The sequence below is a fragment of the Gouania willdenowi genome, chromosome 1 (assembly GCF_900634775.1).
Source record: "Gouania willdenowi chromosome 1, fGouWil2.1, whole genome shotgun sequence".
In the NCBI taxonomy this organism is placed as follows: Eukaryota; Metazoa; Chordata; class Actinopteri; order Blenniiformes; family Gobiesocidae; genus Gouania; species Gouania willdenowi.
Window position 1 is genome coordinate 39,625,521 of NC_041044.1, and position 21,884 is coordinate 39,647,404.

The window sequence follows — 21,884 nt, forward strand, 5'->3', positions numbered from 1 at the left end:
ATTATACAGTAGCTATGAAGTAGCTCACAGTTTCAGAAAGCTTAGTGACCACTATTGTAGGGTTGTATTTGGCTTTCCCTAATATATGACCACCAATTATTGTTATTGGTGTAGTTTCACACATTATAAGCAAGGTTACTCGATCATTCTTTAAAAGCACTGAAAAAGTTTTTGTTAGCTGGAGTTTGTGTTTTTGTCTTAATGCCATCTTTATATTATTTAATCTTTTATGAACCCCGGCACTCTTGAAAGCATTAAACACAGCATCAAACATCATATTGGACCATTATTTAACTATCTACTGCCATGATGGAATTTAAGGTTGAATTACACCATCTAAAATTGGTAAAAGGCTCAGTCGGAAAAAGTATTTACAGAAATAGTGGCAAGAACACACGTTGTGACCAGCCGAATAAAATGAGCTGCTGTTCTCAGATTGTACATTAGTGTGGTACAACACAGTGGTTTCAAATCACCATTTTAACCCATTATGGTGTAAAGTGACTGTTTTAATGAAATGTGACACCTGTGGTTATTCTTATTTCTTGTTTTAAAAGATGGCAATGGGATAAATATCAAAAAGACAAAATTCTACAACCAAATACATTTGGTACAATTTAGCCTTATATCTTTTTTTTTTTCCATCATAATTGTTAGCAAGTTGTGGAATAACAGCTTTATCGACTGTCAGTAGTTGGGCACAATCATGCCTCTGAGTGCACTCTGGATGCAAATGCAAATGAAAGAGGCAAAGTGAAAACAGGCGACGAGGATGAAGAGATCGAGCGAAAAAAGCTCATTGCACTTCAATGCTTGTTCATTGCTGTTGCCCAATCAAAGAGCAAAGCATTTGCCACTCCAGAGCAGTAATTATCCAAAAGATAATCAGTGCCTTTTTGCAACACGGGAAAAACACAGCACAAGCACATAATCTTCTACACACACACACACACGTATGCACACGCTCCTATGATTCAGACACAAACCACATGAGTGTGGGTCTCAGCGTGTGTTCCTATAATTAAACTGCAGCTCTATTAAGTTATTTTAAGGTATGTCACACCTGATGTTTGTGGCATTTAAACAAAAAGAAAGGAATAATAGTGTGGGGGGTAGCAACCCCTTGCCCCTCCCCCGTGGCTCCACGCCCAATCACAGCACCTCTCTGACTATTAAGTACATTATTTGGCTCATTTGTAGTCATTCAAAAAACGATGCACGTTTACTGAAAAATCTCAGCACTCGTGTTAATTTTGTCGACTAAAAACTTTTGCAATAGTTTTTATCGACTCTGTTCTTATAAGTGATAATAACTAAAGTATTGCTGTGACAGATGACAGATTAATTGCATATTTCAAGAGAATTGTTCACTTTAGTATAAAAGCATGAACTTTGGCACATACTTTAAGGGCCACTATTTTGGAAAAAATTGTCTGCCACTAAAAAATTCACAATTGCTATATAACCAAAAAAATGCTTGGATCTGGTCAAACGAAGTGTCAGCGGAAAGGTCTGGTCCTCCCGAGTCTGAATATGTGCATCCCTCCCGGGCAGAGTTAGAACTGTGCCCACTAGAAAAATTGCTTATTTTGTAAAAAATGTGGCACCAGTGGACACGTTTTAGTCTCCCGAGTCCCAATATGTGGGGTTTTTTTGGCTAGAGGCCAAACTGCGCCCGCAGGAGGCCGTGGAAGTTTGGTGTTTTCCTGCACTGGGTAACCTCAGTCAATGGGAGAAAGCAGTATCAAAGTCGCTCCCTTTTGCTCATACTCCAGGTTACCCCTGGTGCAGGAAAACACCAAACTTCTGCGACCTCGGGAGGACCAGACCTTTCCCCTGACACCTCATATATAAATTTGAGCTACTCTATTAGAAAAATAAAAATATTTAAATTTGTTTTTAATTGCTATTGAGTCACAGTGACATATCATAGACAGCATCCCTGTATGGGGCGCCAATTGTGAAGTTGTGCATGCTAAAAGAAACAGCAACATTTAGCAACAAACTACATTTAAAAAACTGTATTTTAATTTTTTATGTTACTTTTCACCAAATTTACAGCAATATTTGTGAAATATGTGATATTTACATTTCTAATAAAAAATACAATGTCAATGTTAAATCTAATTATTAAATCTAAAAGTTGAATCTAAATCTAAATGTTACATTTAAATCTAAATCTTAATGTTAAATCTAGTTCTAAATGTTGAATATAAATCTAAACGTTAAATATACATTTTAATGTTGAATATAAATGTAAATGTTCAATATCATAAGTGTTAAATCTAAATGTTAAATGTATCTACATGTTAAATCTAATTGTTGAATCTAAATATACAGTAAATGTTAAATCTAAATGTTAAATTGAAATATTAATCTAAATGTTAAATTTATATCTTAAATGGAAATCTAAAGGTTCATTCTAAATGTTAAATGTAACTGAATGATTTAGCATATCACAAAATTCTCAAATATTGCTGTAAATGTGGTCGAAAGTAACGTTTAAAAAATGTACATGTTATTTTAAAGGTGGTTTGTTGCTAAAAAAAAAAGGAAAAATAAATAAATAAATGCATGTCCCTGGAATGAACTTATGCCTTCTAAAAGGAAGCAATCCTTAACAAATGGCAGATTTTAAGTACAAAATACGAGATCGTTATTAATTAAAAATTATTATTATTATTATTATTATTATTATTATTATTATTATTATTATTATTATTATTATTATTATTAATAATAAATATTAACATTTTTTAATGGTAATCAGCAGTTTGAATAAAAATACCAAAACAAGATCTTATTGATAAAGATTTAATTTAGGGTTTCACATTTTCACTTGATGTTGAACTACGAAATTGGGCCAAGACTCCTGCTCCTGACACAAACCATTTAATACTCTTCTACAATACTGGCAAGCAAGAATAGTGAAGTTGTAATAGTTTGATATGTATTATAATATAAGATACAATTGTTGAATAAACAATTAAACTGCACTGAAAAAAGCTAACATAACAAAATATGAGAGTGGTGGATTAAATATTCCCCATGCTTTACATGCAACCACATGGTCATGTCCTGAAAACAAATGAAGGCCAGAAGAAACAAAACTTAGTCCCAAAAGAAAACGATTAAGCTACATTTAATTACCTTCGCTTGGAAAAGCAATTGAGGTCTGCAAAATACCGGCTTTGGTAAATATGCTGTGAAAGTAGCAACAATTACTGCAGTTGAGGTTATGGATATGAATAATTTAGTTTTTGTTCATCTGTGCTTGTGGGAATGTTTGAGTGTGAATATGAAGGTTTGTGTTTACACGGGATCTTGTGCTGGTGAAGCCCGAGTGGCGCAGATAAAGAGTGTAAAAGAGTGTATCCAGTAGCTTAAAAGAAAAGACACAGAGGTTGAGAGCTGGAATGGGATGTACAGGAAGGTGTGTGTGTGTGTGTGTGTCGGAACTCTTTCATCTTCACCTCAGAATCCCCAGCGATGCCTTCCATGCCAATCCATTTCCTGGAGTTGGCTTCAGCTTTGCCCAATGGGACGACACACACACACACACGCATACACACAAACTTGGCGTACTTGGTGCAGCACTGAAAGCTCTGCAATCTTGCTCCTACACACACAGAGACACTCTCAGGCGTGCACACACTGGGCCCTTTGGGATGACAGCGAGGAAATGGCAGGCAACAGCTGGGGGGTCCCTTTGCTCCTCTGCTTTGTCGCACCCCTAGAGGCGCCCCTTAACCTCCTGTCTTAACACTTTGTGGATGCATTTGTATTTGTCTAAGTGTGTGTTATGGGTACTTTCTGTTGGGATGGAGATTATAACATCCTCCTTAATCACCTGTGTGTTACCTGTGTTGCTGGCGCCCGCATTTCATCATAAAGGCAGCTATAGGCACTAATTCTGTGCATATGAGATTGTAAGTGGGGTGCAACTCATTTCAATTGAGAAAACTAACATTGGCCATGTTTAAATAAGAGCTTTAATTACGAATTAAACTTAAATTCGAATTAGGTGGTTGGTTTATTCCAATTTTAAATCTGAATTAAATAAATTCGTGATCTTGTAAACACTTAATTCCGCTTTGAATTAATTCCGGTCATTCTGTAAATGCTTTTCCTGTCACGCCGGTGGTGAAATAATCCAAAATGGCCGCCCTGACTCGAGCCGAGACTAAACTCTATATTTAATAAGAGCCATAGAAGACATTGATATAATGAAAAGGGTGGATGGAAGGAAGCATTAGCTGCCTTTCCATTACCCGTGGATATGAGAAAACTCTAAATAGCTCAATAAAAACTGGTAATAGAAACACCTGAATTTTGAAAAAAAAAAACATTTTTTATGCTTTCATGAGGAGGAATTTGACATTTCAATATTGAAATGTGTCGCAAAAACACTATGGAAACAGTTTTTTCTGCAAATTCACATCACAGAATGTGATGTAGATGATCCCATGACATGAGGTACCTGGTCACATGACCACTTGTCTCAGAGAAATCATGACGTGGTACGTTTAGACAGAAGAGGACACAGGGCCTTTTCTTAGCATTATACGAAAAAAAATTTACTACCACATTAAATGTGAAACAACAAAGCAATAGTGTGTGTTATAAGGAGGTTTGGAGCGTCCGTCTTCCTGCAGTGAAGTCTCACGGGATGAGATTACACGGGAGTTACGAGGCTTTTATTTTGCAAAGCTCTATCGGCAAATGGAACAGGCTTCATCTGGGACATGAAGCCTTGCACCAGACCCACAGAGCTTCACTAAGGACACTCTGATCGTCATGAAGTTCTCTTTCCACTCAGCGTCCTGTAGATGGAGGTAGAGCAGCTGTTGCATTAACCGCTGACTTTGAGTAACCAAAGTACGGTCTTCTATCTCCTTCTCCTGCTCAGCTGACCAAAGTGAAACCTGTGTGTTATCGTCGAGCTGTTGCTTCAAAATTACAAGCAAAATAAAAGTTAAAACAGTTTTTATTATGTGGTTGTGGCCGAAAATTAAAGGTTTGTTGTGTGTTTTTTCACGATGGACACAATAGATATGTCACGTTCACCCCTTGTCCAATCAGAACCCTTCCCAACCCCCAGACTTAAAGCAGAATTGAATAAAACTGAAAAAAACTGTTTTCCATGTAAACCTCAATTTGGAATTACTATTTTGATGTAAGCACGAAGCGGCATACTTTAATTCCAAATAATTATTTCTGAACATCATGTTACCGTGGCCAATAAGAGATACACTTAGCTTGAGTACAGAAACAATGCACGGAGTCCAAAATATGGCATCGAAACCCCAGGGATGTCAAGTACCATATTGTGTGTGTGTGTGTGTTTGTGTGTGTGTGTGTGTGTGTGAAGAAAAACCGAAGGAGGCCATTGAGAAACTGAATTATTATCTGTCATCTTTACATGCTTCCCTCTGCTAGCTACGCCTGCTAATGAACAGGCCTGGACGCCTGTAGTTAGTAGCACACACAACACAAAAACACACATACACACACGCTAATGCATGAAGAAGTTTCAAAAAATGCCTGTGGACTTTAACACACACGCTTGCACACACACACACACTCACAACTGCCAAATCATTAAGTGAATGTTTGGAGCCCCACTGTACCAACTGGTTGTAGCTAGCTATCTAATTTGCTCTGTGCCAGTGGAGAGAGAAGAGCCAGAGAAACTGATAACATTCACCGAGAGGGACATTCTGCCTAAAAGAAAACAAATATGAAAATCAACATTTGGTAAGGGCCTCAACTTTAGAGAGATAAACAAGCCCAGCTCACTTGTGCTGGCTTTGGTTGTAAATACATGTGATAAAAAACAGGCAACTGGATGTAGCAAAACTGTAGCTCGAACTAAAGTGTGTCTGGTTTCTGTTCAGTTTCTATTGTAATTTTCTAATTTAGTTTATACATACAGTAGTTGTACGCATTGGGAAGGTTCACAGTCACAGGTCATGTTGATTCTGGAAGTTTATCTGAAGCAGCTGGACTTTAACTTTTGATCTTATCCGAGATGCTTCTTCAGTTCTGAAACTGACTAGTTGGTTAAAATACTGGATTAGTTTTCTCAAATAGTTTGCCTCGTTTGGTCAGTGTGAACACGCAAACAAATTCTAGAGCGGGTCAAACAGGCAAATTCTAGAGCGATTCTTTTTGTCGGTCTAAGAGGATTTCCAATCGAGGCCGAGAGCGAGTAGGTACGAAGTGAACGCAACTGCCCTTGGCGAGAATCGAAAACACGGAGGATCAAAGACGACGTAAAACAGGGCTTTAAAACCACCAAAAGCACAGCAACTTGTTGCTGCCCCATTGTTCAATGTTGTAAAATAACAAATGGAGGAGGCAGAAGTTTCTACGCACTCTTAAACACTCACTTTCACGCATAGTTGAGAGACTCTTCTTGGAGTTTCTGTTTTTTCTGCCTAGAGAAGTCTCTACTCCAGTAATAGCCCCATCAACTGGTTAGCTTATATAACTGCACCAGAGGCTGTTTGGAGCAGATCAGAAGTTGTGCTCCGAATGCAAACTGAGCCAAACCAAAGTAATAAATTTATCAGCTGCCTTCCACCCGTTCAGAGTCCAGGACTAAACTGATGTGAAAGCAGCCTTAGGCTGTGTTCGAAATTGCACACTCCGTACTATACACTACAAACTCAATGAGTAAATACTGTCTACTATATACTATTTGTATCACTGGGATGATTATCGATGATGACAGTTCCCACTGAAGTATACTTCCAAGTTTCAAGTTTCCCAAGATGCATTTGGAACCTACAATGATAAAAACCTTAATCACACAGAGGCTAAAAATATCTGCTGATTCTCCATCTTTGAAAGTTCTGAAAACATTTTAAGTGAGAAAGTGACCACGTTAAATATCAACATGTGCTCATTTTATCCATAAAACTCGCGGACACACATTTATTGCCGACATTTCGGAGATTTTTGGAGACCCGTCATTGTGCTACTGACAAAACCTCCGGTGAACTTCAAAACAACAGGCCTATTTACAAAAGCGTTAAACTAATGGAAGACAAGAACAGATACTTTTGTTTTGAAAAGGGAATGTTTACCTTTTAGATTAAAGCTGGTCGCAGGACGATTTTACATTCTGCTTGCACTGCATCATGGGGCATTTGAGTCTGACTAGTGTGCCCACTGTGCATACTTGTCAAATACAAAAATGTCCCGATGTAGTATACATCAGGGTATTTCTCACATACTTTTCATACTATCGAATGTGAACGCACTACATACTCATTTTGACGTCAGACTTAGTATGAGTATTACATTAGTATGACATTTCGAACACAGCCGTAGAGACGATTAGATTATACATATATTCTAGACATTGCGTCTCAACCCCATAGTTAAATCTTGTGGTAAATTATCAATGAACGACTACGTGTTTTGTAAATTTGGTTACCGTCTGGCTTATTGTTATGCTCACTGCCACATCTGGCCTTTTCCCAACAACTGATTTGTTGAGTCTGGTAAATGTAGAAACAGGCTGGCGTTTGTGACAGTTTTGAGGTGCGAAATGAATTATTAGCTGTAACTGTTAGCACTGATTAATCTTTATGCAAATAAGTTAAAGCTAGCTGTAGCCCGTTGCAACTGTTGAAGGTTGAGAAGCATTGTTGGTTTGAGTATTACTATTTGCCCATCAATTATAGACCCTGGGTTAATACTATGAAATGAAAACAAGAATATAACAGGTGATTTTTAACCTGTGGATTTTACAGAGATTCATGTTTTACACAATTTGTCAAAATGGTAAATGGACTTGATTTATATAGTGCTTTATCCCTACACTGATGTAGTCCCAAATCGCTTTACATACAGTGTCAGCTCATTTACCCATTCACACACCAATGAGACTGAGCTGCTATGCTAGTCGACCACTGGGAGAAACTTAGGGTTCAGTGTTTTGCCCAAGGACACTACATTCAAACGTTCTATTTTTTTAGATGTAACATCAAACCTTGTAAAAAAAGGACACTTTGAGGTTCCCCCAGAGAGAAAATAAATGTTTTTTTGTTCTGAGTTCTAATTCTGTCTCGGGCCTGGTTTATGAGGTAAACAGAGAACGAGCTAATTCGCCACACTAAGCTAAAACTCAAACTACTGGTTATTTGTGTAACTTATATTTAAACTAAGGGTTACACAATGTTAGAATAGCTCATCTATGGATGGAAAAACTACAGGGAGAATTATAAACATGGCAATCCTTTACCGAGTTTCGCTCTTTCCTTATTTACATATCCCTCCTCCTAGAATATGTTTAAGGGAGTGTTTTGTACAATCTATCTTCCAAGTGCAACTGGATCAAAACTGGAAGGGAAATCAATTTCACACTATATTCATCAGCAAACATCAGAAAGATTTGTTTAATGGCAGCAAATGCCAAATGAGGGCTTGATAAAGCGGGGTTGCATATGTGTGGCTGCTTTTCACTCTCAGCATGAATTCTTTAAAGCTGCACAGAGACACCTATCACATAATAATGATTCATTGCTGTGGTTTTATGCACCAAAGAGCATATTCCTTCAAAAATATTAGCCACAAGAGAGTGGAAGAATAGACCGTCAAAATGTTCAGTGATTTTGATTTGTGTGCATGTACATGAGAGAGAATGGTTGAGAGACACAGACGGAGAGACAATGGGAGGGAAAGGAACGGTATGCACTCATGTTGGACGTAATTAACTGAATGGTGCTGGGAGAAAGATGAGGGCAAGCTTTAAAGCTTTGTCAGACCACGCTGACCTTGGTAACAAAGGGTTCGTGCCCAAAGTTATTAACAATAATTGGACCCAATTATATGATGTATAAAAAGGGAAGGAAATTGCAGAGGAGTGTTCAATTGAACAGTGATTAGCACGACTGGAAAATAGCACAATAAGAGGTCAAGAAGAACCAGAGCGTATTGTGTTGTGTGAATATGTATTCATGTATACATTTGAATGAAAAACAAAGCAACATCATTTAATATCTCAAGCATTTACAAAGTAATTGTTATTCAAGGGCACCTGTATTGAAAATGTCTAATATAAAATGTATTACCAACCAACAAAATATGTGCACATATATTCAAAACAACACAATTAAAATACTTTTATGGAAAACTTCATAGTCCAAGGGAAGCAACCATGTTTGGCTTCTATGCTGATATCTGATATCACTGATTTTTTTTTTTTTTTCTTTGCATTTCTGTAGTGCTTTTCTCCACATTTTCTTAAATATAATTGTATTTATTACTACAGACAACACCAGGATGTGTGTTGGAGCTGCTCTGGACGTTTACGACTGTGAAGCTGGTCTGGTTGTACATCGGAGCAGCTAAAGCCGGCAGCCTGTTGCATTATTTACACACGAGAAGGATCATGTTGCATGACACTGGTGAGTAGGAGTGTTAGTGAACTTATCTGGGGAAGCGTCTGGGAGGACATTGAAGCGATTTAGAGTTGGAAAATCTTCTAGAGAAATGTGCTTCATGAGCCACTAGCTCAGCTAAATGCTACAGCCTGACTTCAATACATAGAGCTGGCAATTCAAATTCACTAAAGGTAGCGTTTAACAAAGCACAGCTAGTCACTGATGTGTGTCCCATAACTGGAGTGTTTACATTATGATGATAGTCTTTTTTTTATATACATCATATAGCGCTCATTTATTTTCAGCTTGATTAGGATAAAAGTTAAACTTAATTTTTAAATAGTTTGTTTACCAAGGTGGTTATTTGGGGAGAGGTTACTTGGATTCCAAAATAAAAGGGGGTACCTGAGCAAAAGAAGTTTGAGAACCACTGTCTTAAAACACACTAGGGTCACCATTAGGAATAGGGATCAATCTACAAACAGCTGAACAAACTTTTGAAATGAACATTTTGAAATGGTCCACGAAGCATTACTTGATTTTCCAAAAACCGAGCTCAAAAGTCAAAGTGTTGAGGCAAAGTGGATGTGATGGGGCAGGCTGTAAAGGTGTACAGGATCACCTCTGGAATATCAAAGAGCTTCTGAATCAGAAAGGGTTAGGCCCGCCTTCATTATATATGCTCTCTTAATGATGAGGCTCTCACTCCTGCACTGATGAGGGAAGGGGAGCGGCCAACGGCTGGCTAATTGGAGTCAATTTCTGCATGAATGAGCACAATTGTGTGTGTGTGCGCGCGTGTGTGTGCACCTACAAGCGTGTGCATATCTTCTGGGTGTTTTTCTGTTAGTACGACGAGGACGGACAGAAAATCAGTCCATTCCAACCACATAATTAACCTGATGTGGACTTAATTTAACCAGAATTTAATATACACATCTTTGTCAGTAATCTAACCTATAGGGAGGAGGAGATGCACACCAGCAGAGGTGAAAGTAATGGATTACAAGTACTCACATTACTGTAATTGAGTTACTTTTATTAGTACTTGTACATTTTTGAGTATACTGTATTTCTAAATTAGCAATTTTACTTGTTCTTAAGTAGGTTTTAAAAGAATGAATGTCATTTGTTACATTTCTACACCCAACCATAAATTATTATATTTTTTGTTGTTTTAAAATGATCAGTATGCATTGTGAAGCTACAAAAAAACCACAAAATGACCAGACAACAGTCAAATTCATCACATCATAGCCGACCAATCAGATTAAACGTAATGTACGGTGCCAAAACAGCATTGAATACTGATATTTTCTTTTTCAGAGTTCACAAATTATACATACTCAGTTTGAATTTTTTTTTATTTTTTATTTTGAATTGAATTGTTGTTATTTTATTTTAAAAATAATTGTACATTTACATTTGTGAGATGTGATGTTTACTGTATTCAAGGGAACTGTGGCTAGATTTATCACCAAACAAACTCTGAGTACTATTTAATTGAGCTACTTTTTACTTGTACTTGAGTATTTTATGTATGACTTACTAGTACTTGTAATTGAGTACAATTTCAATCACATAACAGTATTTCTGCTTGACTAGGATATATCTGTAGTACTCTTTACACCTCTGAACACTGGTCTAACAAGATGGAATTATCCTGGGAATCCACTGGCTGGTGGACATATTGACACACAACACTGAATCAAATTAGTCCACTATGTATTTATTTAGCCCAATTAGCACCAAGGATAATGTCAGAATAGGAACTGACCGATAAGGAGTAGAGCTCGGTGAAACCTTAGACCTTTTTCAGACGCACTAAAGGCCATCGTCTGACACCAGATAATTGATTTGACCATTTCAAGGAGAGAACACCACCTTTAAATTAAGCTGGAGTTGTTTTTTTGTTGTTGCATCATCCAATGCACACTGTGTTTTACACTAATGGTCACTAGCAGATGGCCATCCCAGGCACCGTGTGGTTCTACCTGTAGCATTAATAAACCATGATTGCTGATGTTATCAGCCTGGTGTTTTTAGCAATAGAAGGCAGGAGATATGAGGTGTAAATCAAATAACATGTTTATTCACATTTTGTGTCTGTGTGTTTGTCGTGGTTTACAAGTACTCCGTTACTGTAATTGAGTTGCTTTTATGGCTACTTGTACATTTTTAAATCAGTCATTTTACTTGTATTTAAATATGTAAATAAAGTAAATTGTTACATTTCTACACCCACCTAACTGCAAAAGTAACGAGTAGCTTTTGCTTTGAGTACCATTTAACTGAGCTGTTTTTTACTTGTACTTGAGTATTTTATATATGACTTACTTGTACTGACCTAAAGGTATAGAGCGGGGGTCCCCAACCCCCGGGCTGCGGACCGGTACCAGTCTGTGAGGCATTTGTTACCGGGCCGCACAGAAAGAATAAATCATTTTTATGATTTCCATTGTATTGACTAATAGAAGCGTTTTATTGATTAATTAAAGCGTTTTATTTTGAAAAACAGCTGGATTCTCTCCAACTTAACTTTCGCCTGTGTCTCCTGCCACGTATGACGAAATAACACGTATCAGATAAAAGTTGCGGCTGCAGCTGAACCATTTTAATCAGAGTATCAGACACACCGAAGCCCGGAAACTAGCGAAAATGAGCAAAAAACAACCATCTTTGGAGAGCTTCTTTGCAACGTGGAAAAGGCCAACTGAGGAGCCAGAAGAGGAGCCTACGACCTCCAAGAAAAAGAAAGCTTATTTTAACCGACAATACAAGGAGTCCTACTTAAAATATGGGTTTATAGCAACAGGTGACTCTCACGTGCGAAGTCCGCTCAGCATAATATGTGGCGACTAGCTGGCAAACGAGGCAATGAAGCCTTCAAAACTGCTTTGGCACATGGAGACTTAACACCCCGGATTAAAAAATAAGCCTTTAAAGTTTTTTGAAAGAAAAAAAATGTGAGCAAGAAAGACAGAAGCACTTAAAGGGCCCATGTTACGCTAAATCAACTTTTCTGTGCTTTAAACATGATAAAAGTGCTATTTAGGCTTCATACACATGCACAGTGTTTTTTTCATTGATTCCCTCAATTGTTAGTTAGAGGGTGATTTGCTCCTTTCTTACTGCAGAGTGAGGCCAAACACCTCGCTACAATTTGATGACGCCTTCCCACTTTGATGACAAATTTGAGCTGGAGAAGCCGCGCCTCCAGGAAGCTCTGTGCCGTGATTGACATGTAGAAAGACACGCCCACAAAGGTGAGCAATTCAGCGTCCTTTGCGCAGTGCTATGTATGTATTTTCTACAGTCTATGTACTGTATGTACTGGTGAACGCCCCGCCCCCATGCTCTGTCTCGTGTTTATAAAGCAGCATGAGCTCGGCTACGTAGTGGGTGGGAGGAGGGTGGGCCGTCCTCTAACCCATCGTCACCGTGCGGAGAGAAGGAAATCGGTGTCCCGTCTATAGACACGCCCACTCATGAATATGCATAAGTAGGCCACAAATCAGCCTGTTTGTGTGGAGTTGCTCAGAAAGTGACTTTTCAGAGGCTAAAACTCTGGAAAACAGGCGAGTTTGGGAAAATAAACCTCAAATACTGTGTTTTTGGGGTTCTTAGAACAAATGGAGATGGGTGAAAAATAACATGATATGGGAACTTTAATGAGGGCCACTACGTCGTTAAATGCGAGTGCACTGAGCATCATACTTAGTGGCTAACCCCATTGCTGAGGCTAAGAAACCTTTTACGATTGGAGAAGAACTGATCATGCCTGCAACCAACGACATTTACCGTGAACTTTTCAGAGAGGCTGCAGTTAAAATGGTAGCACAGGTTCCTCTTTCAGCTATAGCACCGTGACCAGGCACATGAGAAACAAGGGCAGGGCTCCCACTGAATCGACGTTGTGGTGAGTTGTATTTTTCATGCACTTAATATTCATTTTTTTATGCCGGTCATGTATATATTTTTGCTGTACCTGCCAGTCCGTGAAAATATTGCCCGACATTAAACCGGTCCGTGGGGCAAAAAAGGTTGGGGACCCCTGGTATAGAGGATGATTTTCCCAAAGTTTAGAAAAGAAACGCCCTCTGCGCATACGAGCCCGGTTTTCATTGTGCACAGCTCTGTTTACAAGTTGGAGTCAGCATCAGTCAAACAAGATTACCTTCCAAAAGAAGATTTGCACTTTTCCCACTGTCAGACTCACCACCGGTAAGTGAAAATCCATTTTCAAAGGACCAGGTGAGCACCGGGTATGAGCACGTACAGCGGCCTTATGTAAACACATCATCAGAATGATTGACAATTAGGAGAACTAATAGTTATGATGATCCCCCTGGAAGTTGACACCAAAATAACATCGTCCACAATACTAAGGAAGCATTTTTCTTACAATGTCACTGTCATGGCTCCAGGATTTCTGCTGTTCATAGTCGCTGTTCCTCTGCTTTTTTTTTTTTTTACATTCTTTTTTTTGAGCTCTCACTGACTTTTTCACTTGTTATACACTTGCTTGTGTTTCTTGGCATTTGTTGGTAATAAGGCAGAGTCACATTAGTGTGACTGGCCGGGGAAAACATAATGTTCCTTATGGATTCCAACACAGACTGGAAACAAATTTAGTGTTTATTAAAAGGAAGAATAATCGTTGTAGGTTTACCACTTTTGAATTTTAGTCCACTGTATAAAAACCAGAGGTGTAAAGAGTACTCATATATACTCAAGTAGAATACTCATGTATGTTGATGTTAATAAAAAAATAAATAATAGAGTGCAACCTCTAAAAATTACTTAAAATTGTAGATTAGAGAGTGGGCTACATTTTAGTGCTGAAATTGTGTTTCTTAAAAATTGACATGCACAGTTAAAATAAGAGTGGAGGTACCAAGGTTAAAAAAAAATAAAAAAGTATAACTAAATTCATGAACTCCAAAACTGAGAAAATAACCAGCATTCAATGCTGTTTTGGCTCTGCGCATTACGTTTAATCTGATTGGTCGGCTATGATGTGATGCATTTGATTTTTATTTGGTCATTTCATTTTTTGCAGTTTCACAATGTTAGTTAATCGTTTTAAAACAAATATTAATAATAATTTACTCAGTAATGGTTGGGTGTAGAAATGTAACTTCTTTTAACACATAGTTAACTACAAATAAAATGACTCCGTTAGAAATATACTCCAAAAAGTGCCAGCACCCATTAAAATCAACTCAATTACAGTAACGTGAGTACTTGTAATCCATTACTTTCACCTCTAATACACATAGTCTTGCCACAATAATTGATTTAATTGCCGTTATTTAAATTAATTTGGTTCCCAGTGGGTAAATATCGACACATTGCAGTTGATGAAGTTGACAGGTGAATTTGTGAAAGCAATTGTGTTTGTACTTGAAAGATACATTTCAATAACTGAGCATCCGTGCATTAGTCCGGGGGATAGATGTTACTAATGGACTTTCCTCATTTTCCACCTCCTGAATCAAATTACTGAAGGTTGCCTGGGAAGCTTCTCATCCATTCAGGTCATGGTATAGGTGTGCAATTTCGCATCAAAGGCATCTTGGTGTTAACAAGGCATTGATGCTTCAAAGGATTCCACGCCGACCTCAGACTCCCAGACTCACTGCTGTAGAAGAAACTTGGTGGAGAAGTGAATTATCCTCGAGTAAAATTTTAAGTTTACGTTCACGTTACCACTTTAAAACTTTTTGAAGATTAAAAACGAGCAGATGATTTTTTTTACTTAATCCATCAATAGCCTAGTCCAGAGGTTGGCGACTTTTATTACAGCGGGGCCAGAATAAAACGTCTGTTTGATTCAGAGTCAGTATTTAGAATAATGACTGATCTGAGCATTAATACAGTTTTTATAATATAATTGTGTGTGTTTTTCTGTCATTCTGTGTTTGTTTTAAATTTTTTGCATTTCTCTTGTCTTTTGTGTATTTTCTGTAATTATTATTATTATTATTTTCAGTCATATTGTGTATATGTGCTGTCATTTTGCATTTTTTGGAGTAATTTTTGTGTATTTCTCTTGTCATTTTGCTTGTTTGCTGTACTGTGGTTTTGCAGAATTATTTTTTGGTTTTTTTTGTCTGTTTGTGTACTTATGTTGTGATTTTCTGTAATTCTGTATATTCTTCTGAGTAATTTTGTGTATTACTGTTGTCATTTTGTTCATTTTTGGAGTAGTTTTGTGTATTTTTCCTCTGGTCTTTTACTATATTTTCCCACAATGTTGTAATCCTTTTTTCAATGTATTCTTGTTATTGATTTGAGTATGTTTTTGTCATTTTGTACATTTACTTTGAGGGCCGCCAGTTGCCTATGTCCGGCCTTGTCTGTGTCCACATGGTTTTATTATTACACTACATTCTTATGACGTGTTTCATAATGTGTAACTTAAGTGTTTTCACTTTTGTTTACCCCAGTTTAGACATTTACACCTTAACACAGCCTCATTACTTTCACCAGAGCACAAAACATTCTTTATATCATTTCAGCCTTCATCTATACCACACAGCATTTAAAGGGCACTAATGCTGCATTTTCCAAGAGAAAAACTCTCATTAAACCAGCGTAACACTTCGCATAGCTCGACTGAAGTCCTATGGGAAACCAAAGTAGTAAATGCCTCCCCACATATACTGTAGCTACTCCTAAATATAATTGACTGTTTTCAACCTTAAACTGTGCAAAACTCAAATCCTCACATCAAGCAAAAAAGGGTTTCTATACATCTGATGAACGATGAGCGATCCTATATGATTGTATTTAGTCACTTGTATTTTAACCTTTATATTTCTGGCCTTTTTTCAGCTTGAACTCCTAAAACATTACTTTCTCTGTGTCTCATTAGTAAAAACTACTCCCTGTTTTAGATATACTTCCTACCCCTGCTTTTTCTTTGTATGAACGCAAAGATCCATCGTCTAGTATCATTATGTTGTGTAACGGTTACATAAGAAAAAGAAAAACATAACAATAATAATAATATATTTTTAATGTATTTTTATGGTATAATTCTTATTTATGGTGTATTTTTATTTTTAAGAGCGTTCCAGGTGTTTTTATTTTATTTTATTTTCAAAGTAAACAACTGGTACATTTTCAAACACAATTTTCTAACTTATTAGATTTTCTAAAATTATTACAGCTGCATTTGTATTGTGTTGTGATTGACAGATACTAACAATCATATTTTAATAACAGCAGATCTGAGCATATTTCAGGCTCAAATACATTACTTTATTAAAGTGCTGTTATTCATAAAGACAAGCAGCTGAGGATAAATCAAAGACAAAAGAAAAAGAACGGGGGGGGAACAAAACAAAAATGTATTAATTATTTAATAAAATCAAATAGATTTAAAAAAAAATATTAAAATAAAACAATAACTAGTTTGGAGTGAGTGGATTAATATGTGGGTGGGTTCAGCAGGTTTCCAGGTGTTTTATTTTGAAAAATTTGCTGCACATCAGTCTTACATCCAGTTATAAAAACCCAAAATGTTGGAAACCACTGTTGTATGGGTTCTTTGGGGTCTAGTTTAGTCAAGTTTGTAAACACAGACAAGAAACAAAAATTAAAGAAATAATATCTACAACATAAGGATTTCACTTAACATAACAAAACATCACGTCCTGTAAATAAATCTGCCTAATTTTGTGCATGCCAACACGATTTCATCCTGTTTTTTATGCTGCTTGGAGGAATTTCAAACTGATGTATTTCAATTAGACGTCTTTCATTTACCGTTACCATTATCATAACTGTTGTGTTTAAGAAAGTCTTAATAACCACACCCTGTAGCTCCGTTTTAAACGCTTTACCCTCATAACTTCACACACACAACTTACTACGAACCTTAAAGGTGCAGTCTGCAACTCTTATAAAAGTTACTTTTTGTCATATTTTCTAAAGCTGTCATTATGTAAGGACAACTTTAAATCAAACTAGCAGTTTGTGTGAAAAAAAAATAGACTCATTGAGCCCCCCCCTGCTGCCCCTGCAGCCTTTGGCAGATTGCCAGAATGCACCGCGACCGAGCAACAAGAACCAATCAGAACCAGGATTGTGTTTGATGGGCTGTCTGACAGCTGTTGCTCACAGGCCCCATCCCTTTCCCGGGGCTGTAGCGTCGTCTTTTTTACAGTGTATGGTCTGGAGGAGTAGAAGATGTAGAAGAATTAGCAGCTTTTCTGCTAGAAAGGTAATTACTGCTGCTTGATTTACATTATGTGGATTTGTAATTGTTAAACTAGAACTCTGTGGTGCATGTGTTGTTCATGTGTGCACAGCCGCCTCCGTTTGGGCTGCTGTAAGTGACACTGTGTTGTTGCTGCTGCTGATAGATTGGTGTGCGCACATTGAGAGACAGAAGCGCTGCAGTAATATGCTCTTAACAAAGCATGTCATATTACTGTGATATTGTTGTCTGACAAACGTTAGCTTGTTAGCTCCTCTGAAGGAGGGACTTTGAAAAGTTTGGAGGCAGGGCAAAAGAGCAGTAGGGAGGGAGGGGGAGAGAGGGATCTGAGAGTTGCGGACTGCACCTTTAAAGGAACAGTAACCTATTATAGTGCTAAACCTTAGAGTCCAACAGGAAAAAACTGCGCGTTTTACAGAATTAAAAAAAAAGTATTATTAATATAATAATTAGTTTAAAAATGATTGTGGTTAGCACAAACACAACTTGCAATTAAAAAACATAAATTCAGTGAAATTTGTTCCAAACAGCCCCAAAATAAAGGAGGAAATTGTATTGATACGCACAAAACAATACATTAAGTAGACTGACTGCATTTCTCAAAGAAAATGCAAGTAGTGATGCCAAAGTTGAACCCTTCGGAGTAAGTATATCCCTTTGTAAAACCTTTCAAATTTGTTAGAATCCCTTAGTGTCGGTATAAACCTCAGAATAACCCCTCAGAGTGAGAATACCCCCTCAGAGTCAGTATATCCCTCAAATTAAGTAGAACCACTCAGGGTCAGCATAGCCATGACTAGCAGCAGGGGGCGCTATGGTGCCGATATACACTGTAGGTTTTAATGGAATTTTAGTTTTTTATTTATTTTGCCAGTTGTTAAAATATCGACATATTTACAAATACTCCTGAGAAAAAAAAGCAGCATTATCCCTAGTATTCTGTATGCTGGGGTACGCTTTAATAATAAAAAGGTGCTCTACATCCTCACTATTGTAAATGTATAACTAACATGACAGTTTAATAATCCCACAGGATTATGTTTAAAACACGTTTTTAGCTTTGTGGTAGAAAATCAGTGTATTCATGCTTTTCAACAGATTGTCTTTTGTAACATAAACATGTGTTAGTAAGTATAATTTACTCTGATTGGTTACATCTAATTTGGAGAGAGTTAAAGAGCAATCTGATTAGTACGTCTCCATCCATCCATATGATTGAAAGCTAGAAGCAGAAAGAATAAAGCAGAAGCAAACAAACATTATTTACAGTTGAACAGGGATTATTGGACCCATCCAGTTGACACAGTCCCTTTGTTTAGTGTGAAAAGTGCATCTGGGGGTGCAATTCAAACAGTTCAATTACACAGCAGCCACACAGATGCCACACAGCTGGAAAACTCCCACTGTTAACCACTGCTTTGTACCGTCACTGATTTGACCATGTAACACTGGCACTACACCACCCGGTTACACCAAATACCTGTTGCTGTGAGTTAATTACAAACTTTCAACTATTTTATTTATTTATTTTTAAGAGAGGACACAACAAAAAGACAATTATTAGTGGCTTTCATGGCATGCAGCTCCCTTCTCACGCTGTGACACCCAAATGTCAAAACAAACTCCACCGTACGCACGCGGTGAGAGTCCTGTGAGGTTGCCAAGGAGACTAAATTGATACACAGCACCAAAGACAGGAGTCACAGAGCTGTCAGGATGCATGAGGGGTGTGTGTGGGGTGGGGGGGATAGAAGAAAGGATAATTCAATTTTTGCTTGTTTAATGCATGTGGAGTTGGAGTAAATACTCAGCAAACAGAGTTTAATAACAAAACAACCGGGCAATGAATAGAGATGAAAAGATAAATACTGTATATAGCAGCATCACCAGGAAGAGGTTTTGATGCCTCATTGCATTCCTGAACAGGGTTGGGGGTCAGGGGTAGACTGGGACAAAACTTCAGTCCTGGCATTTTGTGTCCAGACCACGTAGAAGCCGCTATTAGGTCACTGATGCTCAACACGTGCCTTCATTTTAGTTATTATTCCCGCAGAAAACCTTAAAAGGGGGTTTAAAAAATCACCCTTTTATATTCCCATCTATATTTTTTGGCCATTTTGCAACTTTCTTTGTCCCATTTTCAAAAAGTTCTGACCCTTTTTTCAGACTTTTGTCAGTAAATATCCCTTTTTCCTATTTTCTGTCCATTTTTGCAAGTTCTTTGTGACCTTTTTTACAATTTTTGTCCTTCCTTTAATTATTTTTTTTTGCCACTTTCATCCAAATAACCTACAAATACAAATATCTCTTTTTCACTATTGTTTGCTAAATTTTGCCCAATAAAGGTACCCTTTGCCATTACATACCACCTGGTTCCTCTTTATTTGCCCATTTATTGGCCACTCTTGACTGGTTTTGGCCAATTTTAGTCACTTTACACTTTTTTATTGCCATATTTTTACTACTTTTGGACCATTTTTGGCCACCTGCTACCATGTCTGCCTGAACTCGCTAATCAAAAAAAAGCAAAAAAAACGGATGATAGGTACTAAAATCCGGAAACATTTCAGAGGCATACCGGAGACAGTGTAAATTCTGCATGAACGGCTTTAATATCACAAAATTTATTATTGTACTGGTTGTTCGAGATACTATCTTTACTAATTATGACATGATTATAATGGTAATCATATTTGAAAAAATATGTTGCTGTTGTAACCGTAATTGAGTTCAGATACTTGACTTTTTAATTGTAACTGGCATGAACATTAGGGCGGTTCACAAAATAAATTTTCACCAAATTTTGCCAGATTGCTTTTTGCCTTGTTTTTACAGTGTTAAGCATCTGTTACCAAAAATGGAGTCAATCGCTGCAAATATAAATACTGATTGACCGATTCATCGGCCATGCATGCTGCACCGTTCGCCGATCTACAGGCTGTCTGTGTTGCTGGAGACAGAGGATTCAGAGCCCCTCCCCCCACTAGCAGAGCGTGAATGAAGCTCTTCAATCACAACGGCAATTTTTAAACTTTCAAAGTATCTTTTAACCTTTTAACTTAGCGTTGTTCTGTGGTTTGTGTTGTGTCGCAGTTGTATTTAACGAGCAGCTGGCTGGAGGTTTTGGTTTGTGTGTGTTTCTATTTCTCTCTTCCATCTGCTTCTCACTCAGCGCTGCGCTGAGAAACATAGCTTTTAGAACTTTGAGAAGCAGCGTACTACTTGTTTGAATATTTATTATTGTTAATGTTGATGCAATTTAGAACAGAAACTTAAACAGTTTGTTGCCTAATGTGCATCTGACATCACGTTATTTTCCTCAGCAAATTTATGTTCTGGGGTTGTGTTGGAATGGTCTATTATTTATGGTTTCTTTTTATGTTTAATACTATAATTATACATATTTATACTAGTAATGTAACGATTCACTCAACTCCCGATATGATTCGATTCACAATATTGGGTTCACGATACGATTCTCTCACGATTTATTTTACAAAATGGGACTGTAGACAAATGATGATTGAAAAATATTCCTTAACAATGCAATGTAACTTTAAATAAATCTTGAATGAAATAAATAAAGAAATAATATAAATGAAGAAGAAGCCTATTCATTTAAATTCTAGTTCTATAGTAAACAATGCAAAACTGTAGTTCCTTTTCTTTTTAAAAGTGCAACTGAAAATGTATTTTGTTCCTTAACAATTGGACTTTTTTTCACAATTGAAAAAAAAAACAGTCATTGCCCTGTATTTACGTCAGATATTTGTTTGGACCAGCAGAGGGCGCTGGTAACCCAGTGGTCGGTTGGCATACAGATATTCTGTGCAGTGAAGAAAAGATGCTATGCTAGCAGACAGAGCTAATAGAAAAACGTGACTTTAACAGATATTCACATAATATTACAGATATTCTTTCGGTGCTAAAGAGGTATGGAATATTTTATGAACATGTTTAAGAGTAGAAGGCGGCCAGAAAGAAAGTAGTAGCAGATTCCGCATGCCGCCTCAGCATTTGGACAAGAGAAGGATAAATATATAGCGTCCTCTGCTGTTTAAAAAAAAGTACTGCGATTCAATTTTCAGAATACCTATGAATCGATTTTTAACTGCCTTACGATTAATCGTTACATCCCTAGTTTATACTCAATAATCCTGTTAATAAAATATATCTTCAGTCAGGCCAACTTTTGTCAAAGCTATTTTCAGGACAAGTTCTCTTTCATAATATTTCATGAGATGTCTCACTATTTTTTT